The following is a 19837-nucleotide window of genomic DNA, read 5'->3' as shown; positions in this document are numbered from 1 at the left end:
CTGCCCTTTAGTATGCCATTTACTATCCATTGTTAGGAATCCAGTTTGTGTGGGTTGAGTTTTTGTTTGTTTTCCCTCCACCACCAGGTGGCACCTGGTTCTCGTTGGCCTTCTCACACACCTGCGGATGGTTGCCTCATTACCGGAGGACTCTTAAGCTGCTGACTGCCACTACCTCGATGCCAGAGTGTTTGCCAGTTTTGGGTACTCTAGCCAAGCTGAGTTTTGCTGAGTCAAACTGAGTTTTTTGTCACCTGAGTCTTAACCTAGATATTTTTGTCTTTGCCTCTCGGCAGGAAGTCATCGAGCAAACTGGATGTTTGGACCTTCTCTCCCTGGAAGGATTCTCTGAGCTGAGGATTCAAACAGGAGGTTTGGCTCTACTTTTCCCCAAGGGATTGTTTGAGCTTCACACTGAGCAGGGGATTCATCTCCACAAGATCCGTTAAAGTACCGAAGGAAATCTAAGTGGCAGTCAGCTCCTCCGTTCCTCAAGGAAACAACTTAACCTGGGTAAACCCTGTCCGCCCTCCAACGAGCAAACCAATTTCTGGAACAACCCGCACCGACTGCATTCAAAGAAAGACACCTTTTCTGGAAACATGAGTCCTGTTGCCTTTACGCCCTTTTGCAAATCGAAGCTCAAATTTCCCACTGAGCCTGAACTAACCACAGGAACTTCCCCTTCTCTTTTCAGTCCCGGTTCGCCGGTGTTCAGAGCAGCACTGGACCCATCCCTACCAGTTCTCAATAAACCTGTTAAACCTCTCTCTGATTGGTTTTCTGCATGTGGGTCAGATCTTTGAATAAAATCATGACATCCATTAGGAGTTAAACTTATTGCTATCACATGTAAATATTTATAACCAAAGAGTAACAATTTATGTTTTTGTTTTCATGAAATTTAATTTTAATCTAAAATTATCTGGTTTAATTCATTTTTCACACAGAAAAGGAAAAATTAGAACTACTGACATCTACACACACACCAAGAAGAGCACATAAATCCAGTGCATATTTTTGCCATTTTGGTTAAATGTACAAAGAATCACCATCTTTAAATACCGACGTTATTTCTAATTACGTGACACGTTAACACCTGTAACAGACATGGTATGAAATATACACACAATTGGGTTTTCCTACCAAACCAAAATGTTGGTTTTTATGTGACTAAACAGATGCAGCTTTTCTGCCCAAATAACAAGGAAAATGGATAAGTGAGAAGGATGTAATTATATGTTTATACAGAGGAGAGGCGACAATAGAAAGAAAAAATAGGGTCAGATTCCTTAATTCAGCCATTTGGAGAGCGACCCACGGTTTTTAAAAATTGAAGAAAAAAAATAGTATTTTTGTGTCATTTCTATTTAATGAAACAAAAATCTTACATTTATTTTGCTTTTTTCAAGCTCTTACTCCTTTTACAAACCTTTCAAATGTACATTTAGATGCAGAAGGTGCAAGGAAAGGATTCTGCCATGAAGTAATTTCCATATATGTTTGGAACTTTTCATGCATTTATGATCCCTGCTGGAGAAGTAATAAATTCAGCTTTGGCTGCAGGAGGTCGAAGCCATTCAAAGACACTTTCCTGCGAGGCAGTAGCACTGGGTTCACTGCAGGGATGTTACCTCCTGCTGGCACAGCTGGAGGTCTCATTGTGTCCTTCACCCCCACTGCATGGGGCTGTTCAGGTACATCTCTTCCTGTGGAAGTGCTGATGGAGCATGGGTAGGATTGTTCACCTTTATCCATAAGAGTCTGAACCTCCTCTGTATATTTCTGGTACCTGGATTTCATGCTAGTGTGGCTCGGATGTCTTCCTTTTTTGTTGTTTATAACAATTTGATTCCAGAAACAAATTATGTTTTATGATTTTTAAAATCGTAATGTCTTGTTTGAAGATTTGGATGAATTGACCAATTCATCCAATGGGTGACTCCTTTGTCGGAAAGTGAAAATGTAATATTTTTAAATCCTAAGGTGTTTGTAGTTTATCCAGTAATATGAAACCAGTATCCGCCCAGTTATTGCATCAAATCAGATATTTTACTGTTTATTAAAGGGCCTCTTCTATTTAAAATGATAATTTATTAGCCCTTAATTTCATCATCAAAAAACGTCATATAAATGTTACTTTTGGTTATGCAGCCCTGTTCACTCTACTTTGCAGCTGAACCCATATCTATAAAGGGAGTCTGTTGGGATCCTCAGGCTTGCCCATCAGAGGGCGCCGAGGATCCTCTTCTGCTCTCTTTGTTCTTTCCCTTAGGGCTGGAGTCACTGTCAAGGTTCTGGAGATTACCCTCTGCCTCCAGCAGAGTGCGCCGTGGGTCCTCCTGAGCTGAACCTCCCACACACCTGTGGCTGATCTACTAATCAGGAGGACCACAGTATATAAGCTGACTTCAGACCTTGATCCCACGCCGCAGTGTTGATCTTAGTTGGTTAGCTTCCTGAACCTTCTGCTATTGACTGAGTCTTGGTTGTTCCTTAGGTCAAGACCAGATTCTAATATCTTCTTTATCTCTGCCTCACAGGAATCCTGTCCCTCGTGAAAGCTCTGGATGAGCTTAACCTCCTGTTTCTTCGTGAAAGCTCTGGATGAGCTTAACCACCTGTCTTCTCGTGAAAGCTCTGGATGAGCTTTACTTCCTGTCTCCTGGTGAAGCTTAGGGAGAGCACCCTCACTGGAACCCTGTCTCTGACCCGCAGCTCTGGGAGAGCTGCGTCACAGGAAACCAGTCTCAAGCCAGAAGCCCTTGGGAAGCCCAACCTGCTAAACTGCCCTGGTGAGCCAACCCACAGATTGCTACATGGATGAAACCAGACGACTTCTCTGAGGAGTTTCCCTAGAGGTTCCTATGTGGATTTCCCCTGTTGTTCCCTACGGTGAGCTGGAAGCTCAGCCTGAAGGACCCTCCGTGTTTTCCCCTGTTGTTTCCCTGCAGTGAGCTGGAAGCTCCAACCCAGGACTGCCAGACTAACCCTAAGCTAGAAGCTTAGCCACCTGAACTCTGCTACCAGCCTCCTTCCCTTCCTTGCACGGTTCCCAGTGAACCAGCTCCCTGCCTGAACTGTTTTCAGTTAATTACTCATGTTCATGTGCCCTTTAATAAACTCTTTGGACTTTTACCTGTTTCTCCGTGTGTGTTCTGCATCTTGGGCTTGACTCTCTAGTGCCCATCATGACAGAACACTGCGGCCAAATACAAAGCCCAGCAGATCACCTCCGTCGGTGGATTGAGGAACGGGACGCTTAGATCCAAGGTCAGACACAAACCCTCCGTGAGTTAAACTCCAGTTTTTGACTTTAAATACAAATGTTTCTGGATTCTACGGACTTCGAGGGAATCACAAGATGGCGCCTGCTCAACTTCCGGTTCCGGAGCCAAACCCGTCCCCGAGGTCAGAACCAGTCCCGTCATTTCCGGTTTTCAGTCCGTCATTTCCTGAAAGGTTTTCTGGCGTTCCAAGTAGATTAAACGGTTTCCTATTCCAGTGCAAAATATTTTTTGAACTCTCCTCCTCCAGTTTTTCTAACGACAAAGAGAAAATAGACTTTATTCTGTCCCGTTTATCTGGAAAAGCCCGCAGGTGGGGGAAGACCAATTTTCCCTCAGAAAATAGTACTTATGATCATTTTGTGAAACAACTATCCTTAGCTTTTTCTAAATCTGCCAAATCTCAGGGTCTTTCTAATTTGAAACAGGGAAATAGCTCTGTAGAGGATTTTTCTGTCGACTTTCGGGTCAGAGCCGCTTCTTCTGGTTGGACTGATTCTATGCTTAAAAACATTTTCTTTCAAGCCCTAAATGAAGACATTAAGAATGAGCTGGCTAAGATCGAGGAACCAGAGACTCTTGATGAGCTTATATTTTTAGCAGTCCACTTGGATTACAAGTCACGAATCAGAGCCAGATCTAGATCCAGGACCCCAGTCCAACCCAGTTCAGACCAGCTTAGTCCCCTCCAGTCCAGTCCAGCTCAGTCTAGCCCAACACAGCTCTGTACAGCCCTGTTCAGTCCACTTCCGCACAGTTTAGTCCAGTTCAGCCACCACTTACATGATCATCAGTTAGCACCGTCCATTAAGAAACTCAAAATTAAACCACAACTCTATACCCAAACAGTCAGAGCACCGGTTATCCACGAATCTGACCTCTGGAATTTTTTCTATGGGGATAGAGATGATCTCTTCCCCTTCATGCAACCTCATTCATCTTCTAGTCAACCAGTTAGTTTAGCGCCTGAATCCACTAGCACACCTGCTAACCTTTTGTCTCAGTCAGTCTCCGCATCTATTGGCCCTGTTTCCATTAATTCCCGACGTAAGAAACGGCGTCGCTTTAAGCCAGCTCTGAGCCATCTAGAAACCCCCGAGTCAGTTCTTAGTCGTTTAGAGACCCCTGAGTCAGTTTTGTGCCGTCCAGAGACCCCTGAGCAGACTTTAGAAGAGGTGTCAGAATGTGGGGTGTGTGATTTGATTCTTCCTAGAGTCTATCTGCAGAAACCTCAGGCCTCCAAGAACTCCCTGCTGGCCCTTCAAGCCACCTCAGAGACCAATCATGAGCCCCCATGGGTGTTTTCTCCTGTCCCGGAGGGGGAACCACAGTCGATGGCCTCCCCTGTTCCTGAGGCGGATCCACAGTCGGTGGGTTCGCAAGTTCCTGAGGCGGATCCACAGTCGGTGGGTTCGCATGTTCCTGAGGCGGATCCACAGTCGGTGGGTTCGCATGTTCCTGAGGCGGATCCACGGTCGGTGGGTTTGCATGTTCCTGAGGCGGATCCACGGTCGGTGGGTTCGCATGTACCTGAGGCGGATCCACGGTCGGTGGGTTCGCATGTACCTGAGGCGGATCCACGGTCGGTGGGTTCGCATGTCCCTGAGGTGGAGCCACGGTCGGTGGCCTCCCCAGTTCCTGAGACTGAACCACAGTCGGTGATCCCGCATGTTCCAGACCGGGAGCCGCAGTCGGCGGGCTCCCCTGTTCCTGATTGGGAGCCGCAGTCGGCGGGCTCCCCTGTTCCTGATTGGGAGCCGCAGTCGGCGGGCTCCCCTGTTCCTGATTGGGAGCCGCAGTCGGCGGGCTCCCCTGTTCCTGATTGGGAGCCGCAGTCGGCGGGCTCCCCTGTTCCTGATTGGGAGTCGCAGTCGGCGGGCTCCCCTGTTCCTGATTGGGAGTCGCAGTCGGCGGGCTCCCCTGTTCCTGATTGGGAGTCGCAGTCGGCGGGCTCCCCTGCTCCAAAGCCGCAGTCGGCGGTTTCCTCAGAGCCTCCTCCTGAGCCGCAGCCGGTGGCTTCCTCAGAGCCTCCCCCAGAGCCACAGCCGGCGGCTTCCTCAGAGCCTCCTCCAGAGCCGCACTCGATGGTCTCCCCAGAGACTCCTCCAGAGCCGCACTCGATGGTCTCCCCAGAGCCTCCTCCAGAGCCGCAGTCGGCGGCCTCTTCAGAGCCTCCTCCAGAGCCACACTCGACGGTCTCCCCAGAACCTCCCCCAGAACCGCAGTCGGCGGTCGCTACAGAGCCTGAGCGGCCGAGGAGGGGACGGGGTACCCCGTGGGGGTACCTGCTGAAGCTTGAGCGTCATCCTCCTGAGAAGCTGCTTCGCCTCCGGCCCCGTGGCAGACCTCCAGAGCATCAGCTTCGCCTCCGGCCCCGCGGCAGACCTCCAGAGCGTCAGCTTCGCCTCCGGCCCCGTGGCAGACCTCCAGAGAGTCAGCTTCGCCTCCGGCCCCGCGGCAGACCTCCAGAGCGTCAGCTTCGCCTCCGGCCCCGCGGCAGACCCCCAGAGCGTCAGCTTAGCCTCCGGTCCCGCGGCGGACCCCTGGAGCATCATCTTCACCGTCGACCCCGTGGCAGACCCCCAGAGTGTCAGCGTCGCCTTCGACCCCGCTGCCGGCCACCTAAGACTCTGCTCCGTTGCCGGATCGTAGGCCGGTCTCCTGAACCTCAACCGTGTCTCTGGCCCGGCGGTGGTCCCCCTAAGACGCTGCTCCACCTTCATCTCAACGGTCGACCTCCTGAGCAGCAACTACGCCACCGCCGTCGGCCCCACGGCAGGCCACCTGAGACTGTGTCCTGTAGCCGGCCCCACGGCAGGCCACCTGAGACTGTGTCCTGCAGCCGGCCCCACGGCAGGCCACCTGAGACTGTGTCCTGCAGCCGGCCCCACGGCAGGCCACCTGAGACTGTGTCCTGCTGCCGGTCCCTCGGCCGGCCACCAGAGAATCTGTCCCGCTGCCGGTCCCTCGGCCGGCCACCAGAGACTGTGCCCAAGAAAGTTTTTGGGTTTTCTTTTGCTGTCGTCCACCATAAGTGGATCGTTTTTTGTTCTGGACTCTGTTTTTGTTTTCTGCCCTCCTGGCCTGTTTTCCCCTTTGCCCACCCTGGGTGGGTTGTTTTTTGTTTGTTGGACCTTTTTTTCTGTTGGTTCTGGCCCTCCTCACCCTAGTGCCCCCTCTGCCCACCCTGAGTGGGTTGTTTTTTGTTGTTTTTTGGACCTTTTTTTTTCAGGGGGCGTCTGGAATCCGCCCTTGAGGGGGGGGCTCTGTTGGGATCCTCAGGCTTGCCCATCAGAGGGCGCCGAGGATCCTCTTCTGCTCTCTTTGTTCTTTCCCTTAGGGCTGGAGTCACTGTCAAGGTTCTGGAGATTACCCTCTGCCTCCAGCAGAGTGCGCCGTGGGTCCTCCTGAGCTGAACCTCCCACACACCTGTGGCTGATCTACTAATCAGGAGGACCACAGTATATAAGCTGACTTCAGACCTTGATCCCACGCCGCAGTGTTGATCTTAGTTGGTTAGCTTCCTGAACCTTCTGCTATTGACTGAGTCTTGGTTGTTCCTAGGTCGAGACCAGATTCTAATATCTTCTTTATCTCTGCCTCACAGGAATCCTGTCCCTCGTGAAAGCTCTGGATGAGCTTAACCTCCTGTTTCTTCGTGAAAGCTCTGGATGAGCTTAACCACCTGTCTTCTCGTGAAAGCTCTGGATGAGCTTTACTTCCTGTCTCCTGGTGAAGCTTAGGGAGAGCACCCTCACTGGAACCCTGTCTCTGACCCGCAGCTCTGGGAGAGCTGCGTCACAGGAAACCAGTCTCAAGCCAGAAGCCCTTGGGAAGCCCAACCTGCTAAACTGCCCTGGTGAGCCAACCCACAGATTGCTACATGGATGAAACCAGACGACTTCTCTGAGGAGTTTCCCTAGAGGTTCCTATGTGGATTTCCCCTGTTGTTCCCTACGGTGAGCTGGAAGCTCAGCCTGAAGGACCCTCCGTGTTTTCCCCTGTTGTTTCCCTGCAGTGAGCTGGAAGCTCCAACCCAGGACTGCCAGACTAACCCTAAGCTAGAAGCTTAGCCACCTGAACTCTGCTACCAGCCTCCTTCCCTTCCTTGCACGGTTCCCAGTGAACCAGCTCCCTGCCTGAACTGTTTTCAGTTAATTACTCATGTTCATGTGCCCTTTAATAAACTCTTTGGACTTTTACCTGTTTCTCCGTGTGTGTTCTGCATCTTGGGCTTGACTCTCTAGTGCCCATCATGACAGAGTCATCATCATATCATTACTCCACCCTCTTGTATTAAACCAATCCTGGTGTCAGGAGTCGTGTTTGTGTTCTGTGTTTGTCTCCCTTCGTCCACCGAAGGCGCCTGGTTCTGGTCCGCCTCCTCAGACACCTGCTGATGGTTTCCTCGTTAAAGGAGAGCTCTTAAGCAAACAGGAGGTTTGGATCCACTTTCCCCAAGAGATCGTTTGAGCTTCACACTGAGAAAGGGATTAATCTCCATTACGATCCATTCAAGTACTGCAGTACTTTTCTCCGTTCACCTCCTAACAACCGCTTTCTGGGTAAACCCTGTTCCGCCCTCCACCGAATCAGACAAACACTGGAACTACAGCATATAGACTGGAGTCAAAGATTCAGCAACCTCTCTGGAAACATGAGTCAGCAACCAAATCCTAAAACCTAATCGCTGTGCCTTCCCCTCACTTTTCAATTCAGGTTGAGCAGTGTCCAGAGCAACACTTCTCTCTGCATTATCTCTTCAATAAAACCTGTTAAACCTTTTCCCCTGGTCTCCCTGTTTGGTCTTCTGCAATTGGGTCTGAACTTTAGTAAAATCATGACACATGGGGCACTTGGAGAAGCTAGGAACATGTGAAGAGGATGTTATAATCAAAAAAACAACGTACACACTACAAAATTAGAATAGTGTTCAGGAGAAATGGTTGGAATCTGTATATAGGAGCTCAGAAGCAATACATAAGGGACCTTCTCTTTGTGAGTGTGAAACCTTGGCCAGAACCAAGTAGATCTACGAAGTGTTTACTCCTTAAACATGGTGCGATTTCATCCAGGAAAGTAGCCGATGGACAGGTAATACAGCTAACATGTTTTGGACTAGCTAAATGCTTATAACGTAAGATTATTTCATTACCTTACTTTTTGTTGAGTGAATATGCATTTTACGTTGCTTATTTGTGCTAACAAAATGGTTTGTGTTTGATGTAAATGGTTTAAAAAGTTTTCAATGGCGTGCTAGCAGCCATAAACATAACCAGAATCAGAATCAACATAATCAGACAAAATTAAGTAATATTTTTTAATAAATATATATTTCATAAAGGTGGGAAAGGTAATATTTATTCATATAAATGATTAGAGTTGGCACAAAAAAGCATATACACCTTTAAATGCCTGGATTCGGCTGTAGTATATGGACCTTATGAAAAGGTCTGGAATTTAGGGATGTTTAAGTGTGAAAAAAAAGACAATAGTTTTAGTATTTTCGGAAAAAGCTGCATAGATAAGTCTGTCCGTTCAGTGATTTCTACCAAGGATTGCCTGAATCTTTCCGGCTTTACCAGAACCCCTAATTAAAGCCTAACCACTGGTGGCATATTTTTAATAAATCCACTGTTAATCTGTGGGTATGTGATTTAAAAATGGGCCACAGAGGTCTGAGAAGTCAGAATATTATAATACGAGTATGAAAACGGGGAACCCTAAACCAGGAAGTCTGATTAAAGAAATCACCTTCTTTTATAACATGATAAAAGAAATGATTTAACCAAATAGATTTCAAAATAAGCACATCTTAAATTAAGTGTTTGTTACCAAGACGAGATCTCGTCAGAACTAATTTCATGATGTATAGCATTTACAGGGAGAGCTACAGTCTTTGCCCGCTGTACTTTCCTGAAATCCAGCCATTCATGTCTCCTTCTTTGATTGCAGACAGCAGACATTCAGTGGATTGATGATGTGATAGGGAAAAACCCAGAGGACTTCCCAATCCTCCGTAAATCATCCACTGAGGACACCTTCCCAGCTCCTCTTCCCTCCAGAGAACATCAGCGCAACTTTGTGCTCCACAAACTTCGTCTTCTCTCTCTGACTGACTCCTCCTCTGTCAAAGTCAAAAGATAGAAATTTAAAATAGAGCTTTGAGCCTTACTGTCACGGTATATATCTCTACCCGGATATGTTAGTCACATTGTCCCTTAAACCACAAAAGAACTTCACATCTTCTGGCTCATTAACTACAACGTGCCTCTCATCAGCAGCTTTAATTAGCTATTTCTCTCCTAATACCAAAATGTATTCAGTCTACCTTGTGGGAAGGAAATTAAAACTCAATCCGCTCATAGTAATGCCCCAATCCTTTTAATTTTAGGGGTGTTTTCAACTTCTTGCAGGAAGATGGGATTCATTATTATACATGTTAAGAATTGCAATGGCTGGCTTTACTGCATGCTCTACTAAAGGTCTTAATACAAGGCTTTTGTTCAGCTTATTGTCATTTACACTCTGGTTGTCTTTGTATTTTCTGCTGTATTACAGGAAAAAAAAAAACTGTCAGTACTTGTGATTTCGCTGTGATAACGTTATTGTCTCACTTCTAATGCATTTTTTAGCCGATGTCTCTTTCCAGTAAGTTAGAAGATATGATCGTTCCTCTAAAGCTCAGGGGTCTTTTTGATTTTATGAGTTTCTGGCTGTGCATGCAAAGCACCATCTCCACCTCAGCAGATCAGTTCCTCCGGTGGTCTGTGAAGATTAGAACATACTGGCTGTCAGGCTTCACCTTTCTGAAAGGGCCAGGTTCAAAAGCACAAAATGCCAAGCATTAAAGTCTAATGACCTGGTCTCAATCACTGAATTTACTCATAGCATGCCTTATAGTTTATGAGAAATTAGCTGGCATGGTGAAAATACCATTTTTAGAGGTCAACAATAGAAGAGCTTTCAAATAAATGAAAAATCCTATAATTAAAGCTGGGTTAGGATACCATCTGTTAGCTACATATGCTAAGAGCCCACCTCTCTGTGTCCATATACTGAGTTGTCCTATGATTCACCTTGTGCCTTTGAAATTATTCACAAGGCAGTTACGCTCAGCGTCCATTAAGCACCATCTGCAGCCTGCTGGGTTAAGAAGAGAGAGGGAGAGACAAGAGAAAGAAGTGCAGGATGGCTGATGTAAAAAAGGATAAGGATAGAAAGAAGAGTGGAGGTATGGCTGAGTTACAGGTGATGGAGAGTGAAAATAGATGAGGGCAGCAGTTGAAGGGACGACTAAAAGCAGTGGATTAGTTAGAGGGTGAAAGCAGGACTTTCTGAGCATGCATTTTGCATACTGTCTGGTAGAAAGCTTTGTGTGTTCTAACAGAAACCCCGTAGCTTGATTCTCCTCCCCAGATGACCTGCAGGAACGGGCTTCCCCTTTCGCTTTCCTCCGTGGGTGCGTCGCCCTAGCAACAGATGAGTCAAGCCGGTTGTAATAGCTATCTGCCACATTTCTTTGCTGCAGCAAGAGATCATGCTGAGGTCCAATTGATAATCATGAGAAGCTGCCCAAAGCTAAGCAGAACAAAGCAGATCCCCTGACCTCTACACTAAACCAGACAGATAGGGCTTGATTCTCTTATTTTTCACCCAGGCCTTTAAAGTTCATGCCGTTGGACACAAAAGAAAGCAACAAATTTGTTTTCATTCGGGTTGTTTTTGCCGAGTGGAGTGAACAAAATATTCAGTGAAGGGGCACTGATTTGAAAGGAATAGGAGGAGAGTAAAGATAGAAATGCAGGCATGTACAGTTCTGAAGCAATTGACAAAAACTCCATAGCTTTTATGTTTATTATAACCCACCTTTAAGACATGCACAACATGAGACTATAAAATTCTTACTTCCACAAGAATGGAGTGTGCTTGACTAAGAAATTTTGATTATTTCTGTGTAAACAACACCAGTTTTGTTGATCTGTTTTCCCTTTAGGCTACATGTTTGGTGTCTGCTCCTTAATTTAAATATCACAAAAACACACTGAAGATAACGAAAGGTAACATAGAGCATAGGGAAACATAAGGGGGGGGGGGTTCTCATCATGCCCGTAAGTTGGGGGACCTAGGTATTCTGACATCAGCAGCAGAGCTAAACAGTTACTTCCTCTAAACCTCTAAATAAAACAGGAAAAAAAACCCAGCCCCAGCTCATACAAAGACCACAGGGGTGCATAACTTTTTTGCATTTTGTGTCATAGAAGAGGAGAGGGAGGAAGACAGTAACATTATGGAATCACAGTTTTGCCAGTTGGTCCTAAAGTGTATGACTGACACCAAGTGGACACCCAGTCTCTTCTTGACTTCTTGAAAGAGAGATCAGATGAGAGTGCCGGTTGCCAAGAGGCTGCAGGCAATTCCAGCAACGAGTTTGCCTTCTGAGAGTATTTTCAGTGCAGATGGAAGACTGATGAGGAGAGACATTCCAACCTTAGTACAGAGAATATAGATGCACTCTTACTCCTACATAGCAACATATAAAGTTCCTGGACTCAGCCAAAAATCTGTTCAATGTTTGATTAATATATTAGTTCTGATAGCAAACCCTAATTAGTTTGTTTGTACATTATCTACTGTAAATTGTGAATGTCATGCCTTTATGCACCTTTTGTTAAGTATAGATCTCTTGTTAGGTGTTTTTTGTAGTTTCAGCAGTTTGAAAATTAAAATTAACTTAATTGTTCATAGGAAACAATTACTCAATAAATTTGTAAAAGGCAACATTGCGCATTTTGTTTATTCAACTAAGATAAGCATGGTCTGTTTCCTTGTATGTCACTTTTATCATTTATTTTTTATTATTCCTTTTACTTTAACTGGCCTTTACTACAGTTTAAAAACAGGAATTAACTGTTCCTTCATAGAAATTCAGGTTCCATTTATTACCAGAGGTCTTAATGAAGACAACAAGAATGGCACAGGAGCGGGAGTCATTCTGAATGGGAGTGGGAGCAATTTTACTAGGAGAAGGACTTTATTTTTTACTCTGGTCAAGGACTCGGGTGGGACACACTTTTTTTTTTTTGGGTGTGGGATGGGACAGGAGTGAAAATCCACTCTGTGACACCTTGTTGTTATAACTTATGCAATAACTAATGTGCAATCACTATTTTAATACCCTGTGCAATAACCGTTTTTGTATATATATATATATATATATATATATATATATATACTTATTTATGTAAATACCCATTTGATACCCTGTGCAATAACTCTGAGTAATTATTCTGATAATTGCGAGACTTTTGGTACCTTCTTTTTTACTATTGAGCTGATGTGACATATGAATTTCTATACTGTGAGATCAATAAAGTCAATCAGTGTCACCCTCTACTTCAAATACAGCCTGGTTCTGCTGGAATTTTTTTCCTGTTAAAATTGAAGTGAATCTTTTCTCCACAAGCTTATTCAGATGTGAATCCTGCAAAGTCAATGACTCAATCATTTGGGTATCTTTAGATCAAAACCAACCTGACTGTGTGTGTTGATTGAATCATCTATGTAAGTGTCCTAAAATTAGATGTGCTTTGAATTGGTGCTATCTAAACAAAACTGAACTGAATTGAAATGAAACAAAGCAAAACCATTACTTACTAATGGCGCGGTATTTAATATAACAGTGGACATGTATACCTTATTTAGTGGCTGGAATGATTGTTAATTATTTAGGTAATCACCTGCTTCCCAGACCCTCTGCTTTGGTACCGTTACCCCTGGAAACCCCATGTTATTTCCTTTTTTTGAAACTTAACATCACACAATAGTACTAAATTGTTCCTTTAAAAAAAAAAAAAAAAAAAAAATTTAATGGCCTTGGGGAGACCCTCATTTTTTTGATAAGCCCTAAAAGCTCTGAAAAAAAGAGACCACTTTGGTTCATCCAGACACAGCTCCGATTCGGTCACATTCGGCAGAAAGCACTGATACTGGGCCGTGACAGACAGGGCTCTGTGCTGGAGGTGAGTGAGTACTATTTGCTGTGCTTAAATTAAAACATCTTTTTTTCGAAAGACCTCATGAGTGCATTCCTTATTTCCACCTTTTGTAACATTATTTTCTCTGTATTCCATTTTAAGTGCTTAGCTTAGTCTACAACCAATCCTTAATGGGATGGTGTGTTACGATTTCTTAGAAAAGCCGAACTCGTTTCAACTTCCGTGATCACCAGTCCGCTCTCTCCATGCAGTGCTGCTGTTTGACAACGCCTCAACTTTATCTTGTAGCAGGAAGTGAGAGCAGAGCAGTGAATGCTTTCACCATGCGGAGTTCACCGCTGCCCGCTTCACGGTTCTTCACTGTGAGGTTTGTGTAGGAATTCTATGTGAATCCACTGCCTTTGCTACAGCAAGCTCTTTTACATTTGCTTAGAAAAAAACATCCTGCTGATTTCTACAACTTATCATTATATTCTGTGTACCAATTAGGCATTGAACGGTTTATGAAAACCGCCACAACCGTTCGGTTCGACTGCCTCGGTTCGATTCGTGTGTGTTGCGTTCGGTTCATGCGCTGCTCCATTTTCTCATAGGCGAAGCGTGTACACTCCAGAGCAGAAGGTGGCGGTACTGCGACCAAAGCCCACCACCAGCAGTAAACAAGAAGAAAAAGCGAAGCAGATTAGCCGGGTGTAGCAGAAAAAAAATCAGTTGTTGTGGAGAATTGTGTGTGTATGGCGAGTGGGAAAGAACAGGACTTGGAAGACGCGCCAGCAGCACTTTATAGGTCTGCTGTATGGGGCCACTTTGCACAAGCATTGTGCAACACGTTTTGTTTATGCTAACAGCAACATGACCAACATGTCAGGCTAACAATCAACATATACCGAACCGAAAACCGTGACCACGAAACCGTGAACCGAACCGAACCGTGGATTTTGTGAACCGTTCCACCCCTAGTACCAATGTGTATAAGCCTTGCTGTAAAACTAGGAAAATAGCAACTACAGTAAGAAGTGGCGGCGGTTATGTGATGGACAAATGTTGATTAATGGAAGTAGGGGTTATGGTCTTTAACATAATACCCTGAAGGGACATGTCCAGGCTTCAGTTAATGACTTAAAGCGAAAGCACGATTTAGTCATGCAGCAGAACAATGATCCAAACTCCAGGCTCAGTATTAAATCCTACTGAGATGCTCTGACCATCTACTGTGGCTTAATTAGAATAAAGAAAGTAATAACAATTGCTTGATGGTAGTTGTTGCTTTGTGAGGCACCAGCATTTTTGTCTGAGCAAGAAAGTGCTTGTTCCGGTTGTTTTGGAATAAATTGCTTCCATAAACATAAGAAATCGTCATTAACCTCCTTTTACTTAGATAATTTTTGTCTGACACAGTTTTATTTGATGTTCTGAAAAATGGAGAAGTAACCAAAAAGATGGAGATTGATGACATTTGATAACATGTTATAGAAGATATCTCTTCTTAGTAAAGACTGGTGTCAGTAAAGTTTGAGAGGTACTTGTGGTTTCTACTTATGAAGATCAACTTAAGCATAATGTGAAAAAATAATAATAAAAAAAGGGTAAATACAAGAACACGTGACCAACACTTTTGAGCTGAAAAAGGAGAGCATCTGAGGACAAACTCATTTCACATTTCAAAAAACTTAGATGTCCTCTGACAGTAAAGGCTATTTGAGACTGTTTGAACTAATCCTCAGTTCTCAGAAATTTCTAAATGGATTATCTACTCGGCTGCCTGATACTATTTCATTTTCATTTAGTCACAGGGAGTCGTATCCCCATACATCACTCATATGGGGATTCAATTAGCGTGGCATTAATTAAACAAGGGGCCACTTCCCCTAAAATGCATACCCTTTCATTAGCCTGCCTGCCAGACGAACAAAGTGGTATGTTTGAATGTATCTTCCTCTAAGCAAGTTTGTTATTATTAGCTTTATTTAATAATTCACATGTGACTTAACAGGTGATAAGCTTTTTCAAGAAATTTGAGGGTTCATAAATCAGTCTTAAGTATCAAAAATACATCTGAAGGTTAAGTCTTTAATTTTCTGTATGTAACTTATAATTAATATCAATTCAGAATTAATATTAAAATAATCAGCACTTACAGGAGTAAATTATTAGAATAAAAACTATTGAGCAATCGGAAAATGTATTTAATAGTCACACTAAGGTCAACCTATGCTGTTCTCCTGCATGAATTAAACTTTTTCATATTTTATCAAATGACTTTTGCAATTTTATGTGCTTTTTCGTGAACATTTAGGTTGAGTTGTGTTAAAAAGACATATCTAAAATTAGAAAGACTCCTTCTGTTTTACAGGTGCAAATAAAGAGTATGATAGAAATAAACAAATATTGTGGTCAAATCTAAGTGGGTGATCAGTCTGCCCTGACTTGTTGGGGCAAGATTTTTTGTTTCTGTCTTCCTTATACCTGGTTCACAACGTAAGAAATTAAAATTGTCGCAGGATTTCTGAGAGACCCTAATCATCTTGCTAAAAAAAAAACAGATATAACAGGTTTGGTTGCACAGAGTGTGATGTACAGCTACATGGCATGAAGTTCACTTTTTTCTAGTGAACTTACTTAATATAATAGTTCATTAGGTTAACTAGCTTAAAATATTTACTCACTGAATCATGAAATTTTTAGAGTCAGATTATGAAACCCAGACAGAGGATCCAGAATTCACCCAGACACAGACTCTTTTCATCTGGGTCTTCAACCCAAAAACTCTGGATATAATGTAGGAAATTATCTTGTAGAAGTCAAAGAAAGTTTTCAAACACCTCTCATGAGCCGGTGCACCACCAGGGCGGGGTGCAAGCCAATACACAGAGCCAAGCACGTGCAAAGAGTGATTTATGCACGAGCACAACTGGCTGAGAAAAATTGTAAGAGGTAAGGCGCACAAGATACATATTGAATGAGCATGTCTAAGATTGAAATGCTTCATACCTGTTGCTGAGATTGATAAATGTGCACTAAAGTCAGTGACACAAAATCTCAAGCAGCAGCTCTTCCCAGAACTGCATACCGCCCCTAAATCTTTCACTCGTACGCATTACCGGACCATTCTGGCTTACTTTACTTTGGATATAAGGCCAAGGCAACCGTTGATGTTGAATATTGTTAAGGTAAGGTTAGAGCCGTCCAAACGTCCTTCCTATCAGATTGGATTACTGAAAGAGACAAGAAATGACTAGTCACTAGCTGTAGACACGATACTTCTCATGGTTTTGGTTCTGTTTGTTTTCTCCTTGAGTTTTAGGCCAATAAGGCTACATTCACACTGCAGGCCTTGATGCTCAATTCGGATTTTACGTGAAATCCGATTTTTTTGTTGCGTTGCCGTTCATATTTCCAAATATATTGTATGTAATGTCCTGTGTGAACTGCAGTCATACAACACAAGTGTCCCGCATGTGCAGTAGAGGATGCAAAGACGTCAGGCCAGAGTGCTTTATGTTTACGGAAGTAAAAATGGACGATATTGCCGGCGCACATCTAGCGGTCTTTTCCAACTATAAAACCTCATTCTTTTCAAGATGGTTAAACCTAAATACTGCTCTCTGTATAATCATCTTGCATGGTTGTTGTTTTACTTGCCGCTTCTTTATAGCAAGACGCAGCATAGTGACCTTTGTCGGGTATTAACGACATTAAGGTCGGATGAATGCGACCTGGCAGTTCAGACACAGGTCGCATTTAAAAAGATCGGATTCGTATCGGATTCAGGACCACATAGCCAAGTGGCCTTGGTTGCATTGGAAAAAATGGGAGCTGTGTTGTTCAGACTGCCATGAAAAGATCAGATCCAGGTCACATATGGGCCAAAAAATTGGATTTGGGTCACTTCAGGCTGCAGTGGGAACGTAGCCTTAGTCCTCCCATTGTTTCTGTCTCCCATATATACTCCTTCTTTGCTGGTTCCTCGTCCTTTCTTGGCTCCTTGTGTGTTTTCCCTGACGTGTCTTTTGTTTGTGGAACTCTGCTGTTGCCTTTTGGATAATTAAATCTTCAAGAACCCACCTCAGCTTACTCCACTGAATTTGGGTCCTCTTCAAACCTCCACACAACCTGACAATACTATATCATGATTAGTCTTTTTCTCATTAGTATTTTTCTAAGCCTAATTATCATGCCATTAAATTAAAAAAAGCAGTCACAGCATTCCTTATTTTATTCATACATCAATTTGTAGGATGTATTGACTTCGAAAAGGTTTTATTTGCCAGTAAATCCAGTCATATCCTTACCCACAAGCACATGCAGAGCTGCAGAGTGATACACACCAACCCTGCAGACAGTGTCCCAACAACAGATAATAATCAGGTATCCTGGAGCTCTTAGTCCCTCACCTTTTAGCTTGAGCAGCAATCACACATCAGCCCTGTTGTCCCAACAAGTCCAGAGCTTGATTCTTTGAAGTGAAATGTAATTATTGCTGCTGCACTTCTCTGTGAATATTATGCGTGCGTCTGTTTCTCCTGTCTCTGGGCGACTGTGTGTGTATGTGTGAGCTTACACATATCAAATCTTCCTCTCACGAACATGACAGAAGTGAAGGGGAGGAAGAAGATGCCGCTTTCATCTTTTACCTCCATTTGCTGCCTTAAACCTCAGCCGTGACACGTGAGGAATCTGCGTGTGTGAGGCTTTTCAGGCTGCCGATGGCTGTACGAGTTGGCATTCTGAGTTCATCTGAGTTTTCAAAAACAGAAAGTTTGGTGTTTGAAGAAGTGAACGTTTGCTTTTGACGGGTTTCGCTGAATTATCTGCAGTTACGTTTGCATCTCCACTGTTGTAGTGATGGATGGATGGATGGATGGATGGATGGATGGATGGATGGATGGATGGATGGATGGAATGATGGATAGATAGATAGATAGATAGATAGATAGATAGATAGATAGATAGATAGATAGATAGATAGATAGATAGATAGATAGATAGATAGATAGATAGATAGATAGATAGATAGATAGATAGATAGATAGATAGATAGATAGATAGATAGATAGATAGATAGATAGATAGATAGATAGATAGATAGATAAATAGAGTCTGGACAACCACCAGTCTCTCAATGACCTTTATGATGCGATAGGTCAGTGGCTTCTGACTTGTAGTATTCCAGCCCAGCATGACCTCCTCTTTGGACTTTAATTCAATTCAGTTTATTTCTATAGCGCCAATTCACAACAAGTCATCTTAAGGCACTTTACAGTTCAACCGGATCATCCAGTCAAATTGATTCAAAGTTTTATATCTATGGAAAACCAATGATTGCGTCGACTCATTGACTTGAAGGCAATCCCTCACACTAAGCATGCTTGTAGCAACAGTGGAGAGGAAACTTGAAAAACGGAATCGTTCCATATTTAGAAATAGAAGCACCTGTCCCTTATTCAGTGGGAAAAAAACGCACTTTGTCCTGTGCTACTGTGAGAATAAAAAAATAGTCAGTAAAAAGCTAATGGAAAACAAAGAACTAGGGCACATTAGATACAAAACTTACAGTAAACTTGTTCCTGGGCCCTGTCCTGCATTGTGACCCATGAGCTAACAACATATATGTAACAATCCAGAATAGCCTCATCCTATTGGTTTAGCCAAGTGTTGGTAATCGAGAAGATAGCGGGAGACAACAGAGCAGTATGGGGGATGAACGGAGCAATTTAAAGGAAAAGGAATCCTGGCAGTCCAAAGGAACAGCAGAGAGGTGGATGGAGGTTCTTCAGGTCGCTGACCTTCCCAACCTCCAAGCTGCTGTGTCCTCCTCAGCATCCAATCCTTCACTGGTTTTGTGGAGAGGATTTTCTCCTCAATGAAGAACAAATGGACTGATGTGCGGTACAAATGTTTCACTGAATTAATTACAGCTGAGCTCATTGTCAGCCTCAATTATAAAATGTCTTGCTCAGAGTTTTACTCTGCAGCATTCAAAGACAAACAACTCCTCACTGCTGCAAGAGCTCAGAGGAAACACAAGTGGAAAAGGTAGGCTATCGCCACATCATTTGGCGTTAAGCTAGTAATTTTTTTTTCTGTTTTACAACTGTAGCCTACAGTCATTGCATTTAAGGTTTGAACAAATTTTCTGTTGCTCCACTATTTATTTATTGTTTTATATTCATGTTTACACTCCGAAGTTAAGCAGGACAGGCTAAAGTTTAAGATACTTATTTTATTCAGCAAAGTTTATTTTGTATTAAAGTGAATTGCTGGATAATAATTTGTTTTCCATGTGTTCAAGTCACTCACAAATATACATCTTATTCAATGCAGAGTAAAATAGTTAAAAAAAGAATTTCACACACAAAGGGGGGCTAAAAAAAGTCACTACGCCAGGAGGGGTAAAGATAGTCGGGTAAGCTGGCATGCACAGGTGTCCCTTTTTTTCAGGGAGTTAGCAACCCTATGCAACACCCTCCAGGTCAACCTTTTGGACACTTCTTTGACTTAGGCTCTGAATAGAAATGCAAACAACTATGCATTGTTTCATTCAGCGTCACA

Source organism: Cyprinodon tularosa, unplaced genomic scaffold (genome assembly GCF_016077235.1).
Source record: "Cyprinodon tularosa strain WSP-4 unplaced genomic scaffold, ASM1607723v1 ctg18, whole genome shotgun sequence".
In the NCBI taxonomy this organism is placed as follows: domain Eukaryota; kingdom Metazoa; phylum Chordata; class Actinopteri; order Cyprinodontiformes; family Cyprinodontidae; genus Cyprinodon; species Cyprinodon tularosa.
This window is presented reverse-complemented; position numbering follows the sequence as displayed.